The sequence below is a fragment of the Symphalangus syndactylus genome, chromosome 12, assembly GCF_028878055.3.
Source record: "Symphalangus syndactylus isolate Jambi chromosome 12, NHGRI_mSymSyn1-v2.1_pri, whole genome shotgun sequence".
Lineage (NCBI taxonomy): Eukaryota > Metazoa > Chordata > Mammalia > Primates > Hylobatidae > Symphalangus > Symphalangus syndactylus.
The window spans coordinates 115230882-115248173 of NC_072441.2; positions in this window are offsets into that span (position 1 = coordinate 115230882).

The window sequence follows — 17292 nt, forward strand, 5'->3', positions numbered from 1 at the left end:
GAAAGAAGTTTCACAGAATGCTTCTGTGTAGTTTATATTTGAATATATTCCTTTTTCCACTACTACTCTCTTAGCGCTCCAAATGTCCAGTTGCATTTTCTACAGAAAGAGTGTTCAGATCTGCTCAATCAAAAGTATGGTTTAACTCTGTTAGCTGAATGCACAGATCAGAAAGAAGTTTCACAGAATGATTCTGTGTAGTTTATATTTGGAGAAATTCCTTTTTCCACTATTACCCTCTTAGCGCTCCGAATCTCCACTTGCACTTTCTACAGAAAGAGTGTTTCAGAACGGCTCAATCAAAACTAAGGTTCAACTCTTTTAGTTGAACAAACAGAACAGAAAGAAGTTTCACACAATTCTTCTGTGTAGTTTTTATTGGTAGACATTCTTTTTCCCAATATAGGCCTCTTAGCGCTCAGAATGTCCAATTGCAGTTTCTACAGAAAGAGTGTTTCAGAACGGCTCAATCAAAAGTAAGGTTCAACTCTGTTAGTTGAATGCACAGAACAGAAAGAAGTTTCATACAATGCTTCTGTGTAGTTTATATTTGAACATATTCTTTTTTCCACTATTACCCACTTAGCGCTACGAATGTCCAGTTGCATTTTCTACAGACAGAGTGTTTCAAAACTGCTCAATCAAAAGTATGGTTTAACTCTGTTAGCTGAATGCTCAGATCAGAAAGAAGTTTCACAGAATGCTTCTGTGTAGTTTATATTTGAATATATTCCTTTTTCCACTACTACGCTATTAGCGCTCCAAATGTCCAGTAGCATTTTCTACAGAAAGAGTGTTCAGATCTGCTCAATCAAAAGTATGGTTTAACTCTGTTAGCTGAATGCACAGATCAGAGAGAAGTTTCCCCAAATGATTCTGTGTAGTTTATATTTGAAGACATTCCTTTTTCCACTATTACCCTCTTAGCGCTCCGAATCTCCACTTGCATTTTCTACAAAAAGAGTGTTTCATAACTGCTTAATAAAAAATATGGTTTATCTCTGTTAACTGAATTTACAGATCAGAAATAAGTTTCACAGAATGCATCTGTGTAGTTTTTATTTGAAGATATTCTTTTTCCCAATGTAGGCCTCTTAGCGCTTAGCATGTCCAATTGCAGTTTCTACAGAAAGAGTGTTTCAGAACGGCTCAATCAAAAGTAAGGTTCAACTCTGTTAGTTGAATGCACAGAACAGAAAGAATTTTCACAGAATGCTACTGTGTAGTTTATATTTGAATATATTCCTTTTTCCACTATTACCCTCTTAGCGCTCCGAATGTCCACTTGCATTTTCTACAGAAGAGTGTTCAGATCTGCTCAATCAAAAGTATGGTTGAACTCTGTTAGCTGAATGCACAGATCAGAAAGAAGTTTCACAGAATGATTCTGTGTAGTTTATATTTGGAGACATTCCTTTTTCCACTATTACCCTCTTAGCGCTCCGAATCTCCACTTGCATTTTCTACAGAAAGAGTGTTTCAGAACGGCTCAATCATAACTAAGGTTCAACTCTTTTAGTTGAACAAACAGAACAGAAAGAAGTTTCACACAATTCTTCTGTGTAGTTTTTATTTGTAGACATTCTTTTTCCCAATATAGGCCTCTTAGCGCTCAGAATGTCCAATTGCAGTTTCTACAGAAAGAGTGTTTCAGAACGGCTCAATCAAAAGTAAGGTTCAACTCTGTTAGTTGAATGCACAGAACAGAAAGAAGTTTCATACAATGCTTCTGTGTAGTTTATATTTGAACATATTCTTTTTTCCACTATTACCCACTTAGCGCTACAAATGTCCAGTTGCATTTTCTACAGACACAGTGCTTCAAAACTGCTCAATCAAAAGTATGGTTTAACTCTGTTAGCTGAATGCTCAGATCAGAAAGAAGTTTCACAGAATGCTTCTGTGTAGTTTATATTTGAATATATTCCTTTTTCCACTACTACGCTCTTAGCGCTCCAAATGTCCAGTTGCATTTTCTACAGAAAGAGTGTTCAGATCTGCTCAATCAAAAGTATGGTTTAACTCTGTTAGCTGAATGCACAGATCAGAAAGAAGTTTCACCGAATGATTCTGTGTAGTTTATATTTGAAGACATTCCTTTTTCCACTATTACCCTCTTAGCGCTACGAATCTCCACTTGCATTTTCTACAAAAAGAGTGTTTCATAACTGCTCAATCAAAAATATGTTTTATCTCTGTTACCTGAATTTACAGATCAGAAATAAGTTTCACAGAATGCATCTGTGTAGTTTTTATTTGAAGATATTCTTTTTCCCAATGTAGGCCTCTTAGCGCTTAGCATGTCCAATTGCAGTTTCTACAGAAAGAGTGTTTCAGAACGGCTCAATCAAAAGTAAGGTTCAACTCTGTTGGTTGAATGCACAGAACAGAGAGAATTTTCACAGAATGCTACTGTGTAGTTTATATTTGAATATATTCCTTTTTCCACTATTACCCTCTTAGCGCTCCGAATGTCCACTTGAATTTTCTACAGAAAGAGGGTTCAGAACGGCGCAATCAAAAGTATGGTTTAACTCTGTTAGCTTAATGAACATATCAGAAATAAGTTTCACACAATGCTTCTGTGTAGTTTTTATTTGAAGATATTATTTTTCCCAATATAGGCCTCTTAGCGCTCAGAATGTCTAATTGCAGTTTCTACAGAAAGAGTGTTTCAGAAAGGCTCAATCAAAAGACAGGTTCAACTCTGTTAGTTGAATGCACAGAACAGAAAGTAGTTTCATACTATGCTTCTGTGTAGTTTATATTTGAACATATTCTTTTTTCCACTATTACCCACTTAGCGCTACGAATGTCCAGTTGCATTTTCTACAGACAGAGTGTTTCAAAACTGCTCAATCAAAAGTATGGTTTAACTCTGTTAGCTGAATGCTCAGATCAGAAAGAAGTTTCACAGAATGCTTCTGTGTAGTTTATATTTGAATATATTCCTTTTTCCACTACTACTCTCTTAGCGCTATAAATGTCCAGTTGCATTTTCTACAGAAAGAGTGTTCAGATCTGCTCAATCAAAAGTATGTTTTAACTCTGTTAGCTGAATGCACAGATCAGAAAGAAGTTTCACAGAATGATTCTGTGTAGTTTATATTTGGAGAAATTCCTTTTTCCACTATTACCCTCTTAGCGCTTCGAATCTCCACTTGCATTTTCTACAGAAAGTGTGTTTCAGAACGGCTCAATCAAAACTAAGGTTCAACTCTTTTAGTTGAACAAACAGAACAGAAAGAAGTTTCACACAATTCTTCTGTGTAGTTTTTATTTGTAGACATTCTTTTTCCCAATATATGCCTCTTAGCGCTCAGAATGTCCAAATGCAGTTTCTACAGAAAGAGTGTTTCAGAACGGCTCTATCAAAAGTAAGGTTCAACTCTGTTAGTTGAATGCACAGAACAGAAAGTAGTTTCATACAATGCTTCTGTGTAGTTTATATTTGAACATATTCTTTTTTCCACTATTACCCACTTAGTGCTACGAATGTCCAGTTGCATTTTCTACAGACAGAGTGTTTCAAAACTGCTCAATCAAAAGTATTGTTTAACTCTGTTAGCTGAATGCTCAGATCAGAAAGAAGTTTCACAGAATGCTTCTGTGTAGTTTATATTTGAATATATTCCTTTTTCCACTACTACTCTCTTAGCGCTCCAAATGTCCAGTTGCATTTTCTACAGAAAGAGTGTTCAGATCTGCTCAATCAAAAGTATGGTTTAACTCTGTTAGCTGAATGCACAGATCAGAAAGAAGTTTCACAGAATGATTCTGTGTAGTTTATATTTGGAGAAATTCCTTTTTCCACTATTACCCTCTTAGCGCTCCGAATCTCCACTTGCACTTTCTACAGAAAGAGTGTTTCAGAACGGCTCAATCAAAACTAAGGTTCAACTCTTTTAGTTGAACAAACAGAACAGAAAGAAGTTTCACACAATTCTTCTGTGTAGTTTTTATTGGTAGACATTCTTTTTCCCAATATAGGCCTCTTAGCGCTCAGAATGTCCAATTGCAGTTTCTACAGAAAGAGTGTTTCAGAACGGCTCAATCAAAAGTAAGGTTCAACTCTGTTAGTTGAATGCACAGAACAGAAAGAAGTTTCATACAATGCTTCTGTGTAGTTTATATTTGAACATATTCTTTTTTCCACTATTACCCACTTAGCGCTACGAATGTCCAGTTGCATTTTCTACAGAGACAGTGCTTCAAAACTGCTCAATCAAAAGTATGGTTTAACTCTGTTAGCTGAATGCTCAGATCAGAAAGAAGTTTCACAGAATGCTTCTGTGTAGTTTATATTTGAATATATTCCTTTTTCCACTACTACGCTCTTAGCGCTCCAAATGTCCAGTTGCATTTTCTACAGAAAGAGTGTTCAGATCTGCTCAATCAAAAGTATGGTTTAACTCTGTTAGCTGAATGCACAGATCAGAAAGAAGTTTCACCGAATGATTCTGTGTAGTTTATATTTGAAGACATTCCTTTTTCCACTATTACCCTCTTAGCGCTACGAATCTCCACTTGCATTTTCTACAAAAAGAGTGTTTCATAACTGCTCAATCAAAAATATGTTTTATCTCTGTTAACTGAATTTACAGATCAGAAATAAGTTTCACAGAATGCATCTGTGTAGTTTTTATTTGAAGATATTCTTTTTCCCAATGTAGGCCTCTTAGCGCTTAGCATGTCCAATTGCAGTTTCTACAGAAAGAGTGTTTCAGAACGGCTCAATCAAAAGTAAGGTTCAACTCTGTTAGTTGAATGCACAGAACAGAAAGAATTTTCACAGAATGCTACTGTGTAGTTTATATTTGAATATATTCCTTTTTCCACTATTACCCTCTTAGCGCTCCGAATGTCCACTTGAATTTTCTACAGAAAGAGGGTTCAGAACTGCGCAATCAAAAGTATGGTTTAACTCTGTTAGCTTAATGAACATATCAGAAATAAGTTTCACACAGTGCTTCTGTGTAGTTTTTATTTGAAGATATTATTTTTCCCAATATAGGCCTCTTAGCGCTCAGAATGTCTAATTGCAGTTTCTACAGAAAGAGTGTTTCAGAAAGGCTCAATCAAAAGACAGGTTCAACTCTGTTAGTTGAATGCACAGAACAGAAAGTAGTTTCATACTATGCTTCTGTGTAGTTTATATTTGAACATATTCTTTTTTCCACTATTACCCACTTAGCGCTACGAATGTCCAGTTGCATTTTCTACAGACAGAGTGTTTCAAAACTGCTCAATCAAAAGTATGGTTTAACTCTGTTAGCTGAATGCTCAGATCAGAAAGAAGTTTCACAGAATGCTTCTGTGTAGTTTATATTTGAATATATTCCTTTTTCCACTACTACTCTCTTAGCGCTATAAATGTCCAGTTGCATTTTCTACAGAAAGAGTGTTCAGATCTGCTCAATCAAAAGTATGGTTTAACTCTGTTAGCTGAATGCACAGATCAGAAAGAAGTTTCACAGAATGATTCTGTGTAGTTTATATTTGGAGAAATTACTTTTTCCACTATTACCCTCTTAGCGCTCCGAATCTCCACTTGCACTTTCTACAGAAAGAGTGTTTCAGAACGGCTCAATCAAAACTAATGTTCAACTCTTTTAGTTGAACAAACAGAACAGAAAGAAGTTTCACACAATTCTTCTGTGTAGTTTTTATTTGTAGACATTCTTTTTCCCAATATAGGCCTCTTAGCGCTCAGAATGTCCAATTGCAGTTTCTACAGAAAGAGTGTTTCAGAACGGCTCAATCAAAAGTAAGGTTCAACTCTGTTAGTTGAATGCACAGAACAGAAAGAAATTTCATTCAATGCTTCTGTGTAGTTTATATTTGAACATATTCTTTTTTCCACTATTACCCACTTAGTGCTACGAATGTCCAGTTGCATTTTCTACAGACAGAGTGTTTCAAAACTGCTCAATCAAAACTATGGTTTAACTCTGTTAGCTGAATGCTCAGATCAGAAAGAAGTTTCACAGAATGCTTCTGTGTAGTTTATATTTGAATATATTCCTTTTTCCACTACTACGCTCTTAGCGCTCCAAATGTCCAGTTGCATTTTCTACAGAAAGAGTGTTCAGATCTGCTCAATCAAAAGTATGGTTTAACTCTGTTAGCTGAATGCACAGATCAGAAAGAAGTTTCACCGAATGATTCTGTGTAGTATATATTTGACGACATTCCTTTTTCCACTATTACCCACTTAGCGCTCCGAATCTCCACTTGCATTTTCTACAAAAATAGTGTTTCATAACTGCTCAATCAAAAATATGTTTTATCTCAGTTAACTGAATTTACAGACCAGAAATAAGTTTCACAGAATGCATCTGTGTAGTTTTTATTTGAAGATATTCTTTTTCCCAATATAGGCCTCTTAGCGCTTAGCATGTCCAATGGCAGTTTCTACAGAAAGAGTGTTTCAGAACGGCTCTATCAAAAGTAAGGTTCAACTCTGTTAGTTGAATGCACAGAACAGAAAGAATTTTCACAGAATGCTACTGTGTAGTTTATATTTGAATATATTCCTTTTTCCACTATTACCCTCTTAGCGCTCGGAATGTCCACTTGCATTTTCTACAGAAAGAGTGTTCAGAACTGCGCAATCAAAAGTATGGTTTAACTCTGTTAGCTTAATGAACATATCAGTAATAAGTTTCACACAATGCTTCTGTGTAGTTTTTATTTGAAGATATTATTTTTCCCAATATAGGCCTCTTAGCGCTCAGAATGTCCAATTGCAGTTTCTACAGAAAGAGTGTTTCAGGAAGGCTCAATCAAAAGTAAGGTTCAACTCTGTTAGTTGAATGCACAGAACAGAAAGAAGTTTCATACAATGCTTCTGTGTAGTTTATATTTGAACATATTCTTATTTCCACTATTACCCACTTAGCGCTACGAATGTCCAGTTGCATTTTCTACAGACAGAGAGTTTCAAACTGCTCAATCAAAAGTATGGTTTAAATCTGTTAGCTGAATGCTCAGATCAGAAAGAAGTTTAACAGAATGCTTCTGTGTAGTTTATATTTGAATATATTCCATTTTCCACTACTACTCTCTTAGCGCTCCAAATGTCCAGTTGCATTTTCTACAGAAAGAGTGTTCAGATCTGCTCAATCAAAAGTATGGTTTAACTCTGTTAGCTGAATGCACAGATCAGAAAGAAGTTTCACAGAATGATTCTGTGTAGTTTATATTTGGAGACATTCCTTTTTCCACTATTACCCTCTTAGCGCTCCGAATCTCCACTTGCATTTTCTACAGATAGATTGTTTCAGAACGGCTCAATCAAATCTAAGGTTCAACTCTTTTAGTTGAACAAACAGAACAGAAAGAAGTTTCACACAATTCTTCTTTGTAGATTTTATTTGTAGACATTCTTTTTCCCAATATAGGCCTCTTAGCGCTCAGAATGTCCAACTGCAGTTTCTACAGAAAGAGTGTTTCAGAACGGCTCAATCAAAAGCAAGGTTCAACTCTGTTAGTTGAATGCACAGAACAGAAAGAAGTTTCATACAATGCTTCTGTGTAGTTTATATTTGAACATATTCTTTTTTCCACTATTACCCACTTAGCGCTACGAATGTCCAGTTGCATTTTCTACAGACAGAGTGTTTCAAAACTGCTCAATCAAAAGTATGGTTTAACTCTGTTAGCTGAATGCTAAGATCAGAAAGAAGTTTCACAGAATGCTTCTGTGTAGTTTATATTTGAATATATTACTTTTTCCACTACTACTCTCTTAGCGCTCCAAATGTCCAGTTGCATTTTCTACAGAAAGAGTGTTCAGATCTGCTCAATCAAAAGTATGGTTTAACTCTGGTAGCTGAATGCACAGATCAGAAAGAAGTTTCACCGAATGATTCTGTGTAGTTTATATTTGGAGACATTCCTTTTTCCACTATTACCCTCTTAGCGCTCCGAATCTCCACTTGCAATTTCTACAGAAAGAATGTTTCAGAACGGCTCAATCAAAACTAAGGTTCAACTCTTTTAGTTGAACAAACAGAACAGAAAGAAGTTTCACACAATTCTTCTGTGTAGTTTTTATTTGTAGACATTCTTTTTCCCAATATAGGCCTCTTAGCGCTCAGAATGTCCAATTGCACTTTCTACAGAAAGAGTGTTTCAGAACGGCTCAATCAACAGTAAGGTTCAACTCTGTTAGTTGAATGCACAGAACAGAAAGAAGTTTCATACAATGCTTCTGTGTAGTTTATATTTGAACATATTCTTTTTTCCACTATTACCCACTTAGCGCTACGAATGTCCAGTTGCATTTTCTACAGACAGAGTGTTTCAAAACTGCTCAATCAAAAGTATGGTTTAACTCTGTTAGCTGAATGCTCAGATCAGAAAGAAGTTTCACAGAATGCTTCTGTGTAGTTTATATTTGAATATATTCCTTTTCCCACTACTACGCTCTTAGCGCTCCAAATGTCCAGTTGCATTTTCTACAGAAAGAGTGTTCAGATCTGCTCAATCAAAAGTATGGTTTAACTCTGTTAGCTGAATGCACAGATCAGAAAGAAGTTTCACCGAATGATTCTGTGTAGTTTATATTTGAAGACATTCCTTTTTCCACTATTACCCTCTTAGCGCTCCGAATCTCCACTTGCATTTTCTACAAAAAGAGTGTTTCATAACTGCTCAATCAAAAATATGGTTTATCTCTGTTAACTGAATTTACAGATCAGAAATAAGTTTCACAGAATGCATCTGTGTAGTTTTTATTTGAAGATATTCTTTTTCCCAATGTAGGCCTCTTAGCGCTTAGCATGTCCAATTGCAGTTTCTACAGAAAGAGTGTTTCGGAACTGCTCAATCAAAAGTAAGGTTCAACTCTGTTAGTTGAATGCACAGAACAGAAAGAATTTTCACAGAATGCTACTGTGTAGTTTATATTTGAATATATTCCTTTTTCCACTATTACCCTCTTAGCGCTCCGAATGTCCACTTGCATTTTCTACAGAAAGAGTGTTCAGAACTGCGCAATCAAAAGTATGGTTTAACTCTGTTAGCTTAATGAACATATCAGAAATAAGTTTCACACAATGCTTCTGTGTAGTTTTTATTTGAAGATATTATTTTTCCCAATAGAGGCCTCTTAGCGCTCAGAATGTCCAATTGCAGTTTCTACAGAAAGAGTGTTTCAGAAAGGCTCAATCAAAAGTAAGGTTCAACTCTGTTAGTTGAATGCACAGAACAGAAAGAAGTTTCATACAATGCTTCTGTGTAGCTTATATTTGAACATATTCTTTTTCCACTATTACCCACTTAGCGGTACGAATGTCCAGTTGCATTTTCTACAGACAGAGTGTTTCAACCTGCTCAATCAAAAGTATGGTTTAACTCTGTTAGCTGAATGCTCAGATCAGAAAGAAGTTTCACAGGATGCTTCTGTGTAGTTTATATTTGAATATATTCCTTTTTCCACTACTACGCTCTTAGCGCTCCAAATATCCATTTGCATTTTCTACAGAAAGAGTGTTCAGATCTGCTCAATCAAAAGTATGGTTTAACTCTGTTAGCTGAATGCACAGACCAGAAAGAAGTTTCACAGAATGATTCTGTGTAGTTTATATTTGGAGACATTCCTTTTTCCACTATTACCCACTTAGCGCTCCGAATCTCCACTTGCATTTTCTACAGAAAGAGTGTTTCAGAACGGCTCAATCAAAACTAAGGTTCAACTCTTTTAGTTGAACAAACAGAACAGAAAGAAGTTTCACACAATTCTTCTGTGTAGTTTTTATTTGTAGACATTCTTTTTCCCAATATAGGCCTCCTAGCACTCAGAATGTCCAATTGCAGTTTCTACAGAAAGAGTGTTTCAGAACGGCTCAATCAAAAGTAAGGTTCAACTCTGTTAGTTGAATGCACAGAACAGAAAGAAGTTTCATACAATGCTTCTCTGTAGTTTATATTTGAACATATTCTTTTTTCCACTATTACCCACTTAGCGCTACGAATGTCCAGTTGCATTTTCTACAGACAGAGTGTTTCAAAACTGCTCAATCAAAAGTATGGTTTAACTCTGTTAGCTGAATGCTCAGATCAGAAAGAAGTTTCACAGAATGCTTCTGTGTAGTTTATATTTGAATATATTCCTTTTTCCACTACTACGCTCTTAGCGCTCCAAATGTCCAGTTGCATTTTCTACAGAAAGAGTGTTCAGATCTGCTCAATCAAAAGTATGGTTTAACTCTGTTAGCTGAATGCACAGATCAGAAAGAAGTTTCACCGAATGATTCTGTGTAGTTTATATTTGAAGACATTCCTTTTTCCACTATTACCCTCTTAGCGCTCCGAATCTCCACTTGCATTTTCTACAAAAAGAGTGTTTCATAACTGCTCAATCAAAAATATGTTTTATCTCTGTTAACTGAATTTACAGATCAGAAATAAGTTTCACAGAATGCATCTGTGTAGTTTTTATTTGAAGATATTCTTTTTCCCAATGTAGGCCTCTTAGCGCTTAGCATGTCCAATTGCAGTTTCTACAGAAAGAGTGTTTCAGAACGGCTCAATCAAAAGTAAGGTTCAACTCTGTTCGTTGAATGCACAGAACAGAAAGTAGTTTCATACAATGCTTCTGTGTAGTTTATATTTGAACATATTCTTTTTTCCACTATTACCCACTTAGCGCTACGAATGTCCAGTTGCATTTTCTACAGACAGAGTGTTTCAAAACTGCTCAATCAAAAGTATGGTTTAACTCTGTTAGCTGAGTGCTCAGATCAGAAAGAAGTTTCACAGAATGCTTCTGTGTAGTTTATATTTGAATATATTCCTTTTTCCACTACTACGCTCTTAGCGCTCCAAATGTCCAGTTGCATTTTCTACAGAAAGAGTGTTCAGATCTGCTCAATCAAAAGTATGGTTTAACTCTGTTAGCTGAATGCACAGATCAGAAAGAAGTTTCACCGAATGATTCTGTGTAGTTTATATTTGAAGACATTCCTTTTTCCACTATTACCCTCTTAGCGCTCCGAATCTCCACTTGCATTTACTACAAAAAGAGTGTTTCATAACTGCTCAATCAAAAATATGTTTTATCTCTGTTAACTGAATTTACAGATCAGAAATAAGTTTCACAGAATGCATCTGTGTAGTTTTTATTTGAAGATATTCTTTTTCCCAATGTAGGCCTCTTAGCGCTTAGCATGTCCAATTGCAGTTTCTACAGAAAGAGTGTTTCAGAACGGCTCAATCAAAAGTAAGGTTCAACTCTGTTAGTTGAATGCACAGAACAGAAAGAATTTTCACAGATTGCTACTGTGTAGTTTATATTTGAATATATTCCTTTTTCCACTATTACCCTCTTAGCGCTCCGAATGTCCACTTGCATTTTCTACAGAAAGAGTGTTCAGAACTGCGCAATCAAAAGTATGGTTTAACTCTGTTAGCTTAATGAACATATCAGAAATAAGTTTCACACAATGCTTCTGTGTAGTTTTTATTTGAAGATATTATTTTTCAAAATAGAGGCTTCTTAGCGCTCAGAATGTCCAATTGCAGTTTCTACAGAAAGAGTGTTTCAGAAAGGCTCAATCATAAGTAAGGTTCAACTCTGTTAGTTGAATGCACAGAACAGAAAGAAGTTTCATACAATGCTTCTGTGTAGTTTATATTTGAACATATTCTTTTTTCCACTATTACCCACTTAGCGCTACGAATGTCCAGTTGCATTTTCTACAGACAGAGTGTTTCAAAACTGCTCAATCAAAAGTGTGGTTTAACTCTGTTAGCTGAATGCTCAGATCAGAAAGAAGTTTCACAGAATGCTTCTGTGTAGTTTATATTTGAATATATTCCTTTTTCCACTACTACTCTCTTAGCGCTCCAAATGTCCAGTTGCATTTTCTACAGAAAGAGTGTTCAGATCTGCTCAATCAAAAGTATGGTTTAACTCTGTTAGCTGAATGCACAGATCAGAAAGAAGTTTCACAGAATGATTCTGTGTAGTTTATATATGGAGACAATCCTTTTTCCACTATTACCCTCTTAGCGCTCCGAATCTCCACTTGCATTTTCTCCAAAAAGAGTGTTTCATAACTGCTCAATCAAAAATATGTTTTATCTCTGTTAACTGAATTTACAGATCAGAAATAAGTTTCACAGAATGCATCTGTGTAGTTTTTATTTGTAGACAATCTTTTTCCCAATATAGGCCTCCTAGCGCTCAGAATGTCCAATTGCAGTTTCTACAGAAAGAGTGTTTCAGAACGGCTCAATCAAAAGTAAGGTTCAACTCTGTTAGTTGAATGCACAGAACAGAAAGAAGTTTCATACAATGCTTCTGTGTAGTTTATATTTGAACATATTCTTTTTTCCACTATTACCCACTTAGCGCTACGAATGTCCAGTTGCATTTTCTACAGACAGAGTGTTTCAAAACTGCTCAATCAAAAGTATGGTTTAACTCTGTTAGCTGAATGCTCAGATCAGAAAGAAGTTTCACAGAATGCTTCTGTGTAGTTTATATTTGAATATATTCCTTTTTCCACTACTACGCTCTTAGCGCTCCAAATGTCCAGTTGCATTTTCTACAGAAAGAGTGTTCAGATCTGCTCAATCAAAAGTATGGTTTAACTCTGTTAGCTGAATGCACAGATCAGAAAGAAGTTTCACCGAATGATTCTGTGTAGTTTATATTTGAAGACATTCCTTTTTCCACTATTACCCTCTTAGCGCTCCGAATCTCCACTTGCATTTTCTAAAAAAAGAGTGTTTCATAACTGCTCAATCAAAAATATGTTTTATCTCTGTTAACTGAATTTACAGATCAGAAATAAGTTTCACAGAATGCATCTGTGTAGTTTTTATTTGAAGATATTCTTTTTCCCAATGTAGGCCTCTTAGCGCTTAGCATGTCCAATTGCAGTTTCTACAGAAAGAGTGTTTCAGAACGGCTCAATCAAAAGTAAGGTTCAATTCTGTTAGTTGAATGCACAGAACAGAAAGAATTTTCACAGAATGCTACTGTGTAGTTTATATTTGAATATATTCCTTTTTCCACTATTACCCTCTTAGCGCTCCGAATGTCCACTTGCATTTTCTACAGAAAGAGTGTTCAGAACTGCGCAATCAAAAGTATGGTTTAACTCTGTTAGCTTAATGAACATATCAGAAATAAGTTTCACACAATGCTTCTGTGTAGTTTTTATTTGAAGATATTATTTTTCAAAATAGAGGCCTCTTAGCGCTCAGAATGTCCAATTGCAGTTTCTACAGAAAGAGTGTTTCAGAAAGGCTCAATCATAAGTAAGGTTCAACTCTGTTAGTTGAATGCACAGAACAGAAAGAAGTTTCATACAATGCTTCTGTGTAGTTTATATTTGAACATATTCTTTTTTCCACTATTACCAACTTAGCGCTACGAATGTCCAGTTGCATTTTCTACAGACAGAGTGTTTCAAAACTGCTCAATCAAAAGTATGGTTTAACTCTGTTAGCTGAATGCTCAGATCAGAAAGAATTTTCACAGAATGCTTCTGTGTAGTTTATATTTGAATATATTCCTTTTTCCACTACTACTCTCTTAGCGCTCCAAATGTCCAGTTGCATTTTCTACAGAAAGAGTGTTCAGATCTGCTCAATCAAAAGTATGGTTTAACTCTGTTAGCTGAATGCACAGATCAGAAAGAAGTTTCACAGAATGATTCTGTGTAGTTTATATTTGGAGACATTCCTTTTCCACTATTACCCTCTTAGCGCTCCGAATCTCCACTTGCATTTTCTACAAAAAGAGTGTTTCATAACTGCTCAATCAAAAATATGTTTTATCTCTCTTAACTGAATTTACAGATCAGAAATAAGTTTCACAGAATGCATCTGTGTAGTTTTTATTTGAAGATATTCTTTTTCCCAATGTAGGCCTCTTAGCGCTTAGCATGTCCAATTGCAGTTTCTACAGAAAGAGTGTTTCAGAACGGCTCAATCAAAAGTAAGGTTCAACTCTGTTAGTTGAATGCACAGAACAGAAAGAATTTTCACAGAATGCTACTGTGTAGTTTATATTTGAATATATTCCTTTTTCCACTATTACCCTCTTAGCGCTACGAATGTCCACTTGCATTTTCTACAGAAAGAGTGTTCAGAACTGCGCAATCAAAAGTATGGTTTAAATCTGTTAGCTTAATGAACATATCAGAATTAAGTTTCACACAATGCTTCTGTGTAGTTTTTATTTGAAGATATTATTTTTCCCAATAGAGGCCTCTTAGCGCCCAGAATGTCCAATTGCAGCTTCTACAGAAAGAGTGTTTCAGAAAGGCTCAATCAAAAGTGAGGTTCAACTCTGTTAGTTGAATGCACAGAACAGAAAGAAGTTTCATACAATGTTTCTGTGTAGTTTATATTTGAACATATTCTTTTTTCCACTATTACCCACTTAGCGCTACGAATGTCCAGTTGCATTTTCTACAGACAGAGTGTTTCAAAACTGCTCACTCAAAAGTATGGTTTAACTCTGTTAGCTGAATGCTCAGATCAGAAAGAAGTTTCACAGAATGCTTCTGTGTAGTTTATATTTGAATATATTCCTTTTTCCACTACTACTCTCTTAGCGCTCCAAATGTCCAGTTGCATTTTCTACAGAAAGAGTGTTCAGATCTGCTCAATCAAAAGTATGTTTTAACTCGGTTAGCTGAATGCACAGATCAGAAAGAAGTTTCACAGAATGATTCTGTGTAGTTTATATTTGGAGACATTCCTTTTTCCACTATTAGCCTCTTAGCGCTCCGAATCTCCACTTGCATTTTCTACAGAAAGAGTGTTTCAGAACGGCTCAATCAAAACTAAGGTTCAACTCTTTTAGTTGAACAAACAGAACAGAAATAAGTTTCACACAATGCTTCTGTGTAGTTTTTATTTGTAGACATTCTTTTTCCCAATATAGGCCTCTTAGCGCTCAGAATGTACAATTGCAGTTTCTACAGAAAGAGTGTTTCCGAACGGCTCAATCAAATGTAAGGTTCAACTCTGTTAGTTGAATGCACAGAACAGAAAGAAGTTTCATACAATGTTTCTGTGTAGTTTATATTTGAACATATTCTTTTTTCCACTATTACCCACTTAGCGCTACGAATGTCCAGTTGCATTTTCTACAGACAGAGTGTTTCAAAACTGCTCAATCAAAAGTATGGTTTAACTCTGTTAGCTGAATGCTCAGATCAGAAAGAAGTTTCACAGAATGCTTCTGTGTAGTTTATATTTGAATATATTCCTTTTTCCACTACTACTCTCTTAGCGCTCCAAATGTCCAGTTGCATTTTCTACAGAAAGAGTGTTCAGATCTGCTCAATCAAAAGTATGTTTTAACTCTCTTAGCTGAATGCACAGATCAGAAAGAAGTTTCACAGAATGATTCTGTGTAGTTTATATTTGGAGACATTCCTTTTTCCACTATTAGCCTCTTAGCGCTCCGAATCTCCACTTGCATTTTCTACAGAAAGAGTGTTTCAGAACGGCTCAATCAAAACTAAGGTTCAACTCTTTTAGTTGAACAAACAGAACAGAAAGAAGTTTCACACAATTCTTCTGTGTAGTTTTTATTTGTAGACATTCTTTTTCCCAATATAGGCCTCTTAGCGCTCAGAATGTCCAATTGCAGTTTCTACAGAAAGAGTGTTTCCGAACGGCTCAATCAAATGTAAGGTTCAACTGTGTTAGTTGAATGCACAGAACAGAAAGAAGTTTCATACAATGCTTCTGTGTAGTTTCTATTTGAACATATTCTTTTTTCCACTATTACCCACTTAGCGCTACGAATGTCCAGTTGCATTTTCTACAGACAGAGTGTTTCAAAACTGCTCAATCAAAAGTATGGTTTAACTCTGTTAGCTAAATGCTCAGATCAGAAAGAAGTTTCACAGAATGCTTCTGTGTAGTTTATATTTGAATATATTCCTTTTTCCACTACTACGCTCTTAGCGCTCCAAATGTCCGGATGCATTTTCTACAGAAAGAGAGTTCAGATCTGCTCAATCAAAAGTATGGTTTAACTCTGTTAGCTGAATGCACAGATCAGAAAGAAGTTTCACCGAATGATTCTGTGTAGTTTATAATTGAAGACATTCCTTTTTCCACTATTACCCTCTTAGCGCTCCGAATCTCCACTTGCATTTTCTACAAAAAGAGTGTTTCATTACTGCTCAATCAAAAATATGTTTTATCTCTGTTAACTGAATTTACAGATCAGAAATAAGTTTCACAGAATGCATCTGTGTAGTTTTTATTTGAAGATATTCTTTTTCCCAATGTAGGCCTCTTAGCGCTTAGCATGTCCAATTGCAGTTTCTACAGAAAGAGTGTTTCAGAACGGCTCAATCAAAAGTAAGGTTCAACTCCGTTAGTTGAATGCACAGAACAGAAAGAATTTTCACAGAATGCTACTGTGTAGTTTATATTTGAATATATTCCTTTTTCCATTATTACCCTCTTAGCGCTCCGAATGTCCACTTGCATTTTCTACAGAAAGAGTGTTCAGAACTGCGCAATCAAAAGTATGGTTTAACTCTGTTAGCTTAATGAACATATCAGAAATAAGTTTCACACAATGCTTCTCTGTAGTTTTTATTTGAAGATATTATTTTTAGCAATAGAGGCCTCTTAGCGCTCAGAATGTCCAATTGCAGTTTCTACAGAAAGAGTGTTTCAGAAAGGCTCAATCAAAAGTAAGGTTCAACTCTGTTAGTTGAATGCACAGAACAGAAAGAATTTTCATACAATGCTTCTGTGTAGTTTATATTTGAACATATTCTTTTTTCCAGTATTACCCACTTAGCGCTACGAATGTCCAGTTGCATTTTCTACAAAAAGAGTGTTTCATAACTGCTCAATCAAAAATATGGTTATTCTCTGTTAACTGAATTTACAGATCAGAAATAAGTTTCACAGAATGCATCTGTGTAGTTTTTATTTGAAGATATTCTTTTTCCCAATGTAGGCCTCTTAGCGCTTAGCATGTCCAATTGCAGTTTCTACAGAAAGAGTGTTTCAGAACGGCTCAATCAAAAGTAAGGTTCAACTCTGTTAGTTGAATGCACAGAACAGAAAGAATTTTCACAGAATGCTACTGTGTAGTTTATATTTGAATATATTCCTTTTTCCACTATTACCCTCTTAGCGCTCCGAATGTCCACTTGCATTTTCTACAGAAAGAGTGTTCAGAACTGCGCAATCAAAAGTATGGTTTAACTCTGTTAGCTTAATGAACATATCAGAAATAAGTTTCACACAATACTTCTGTGTAGTTTTTATTTGAAGATATTATTTTTC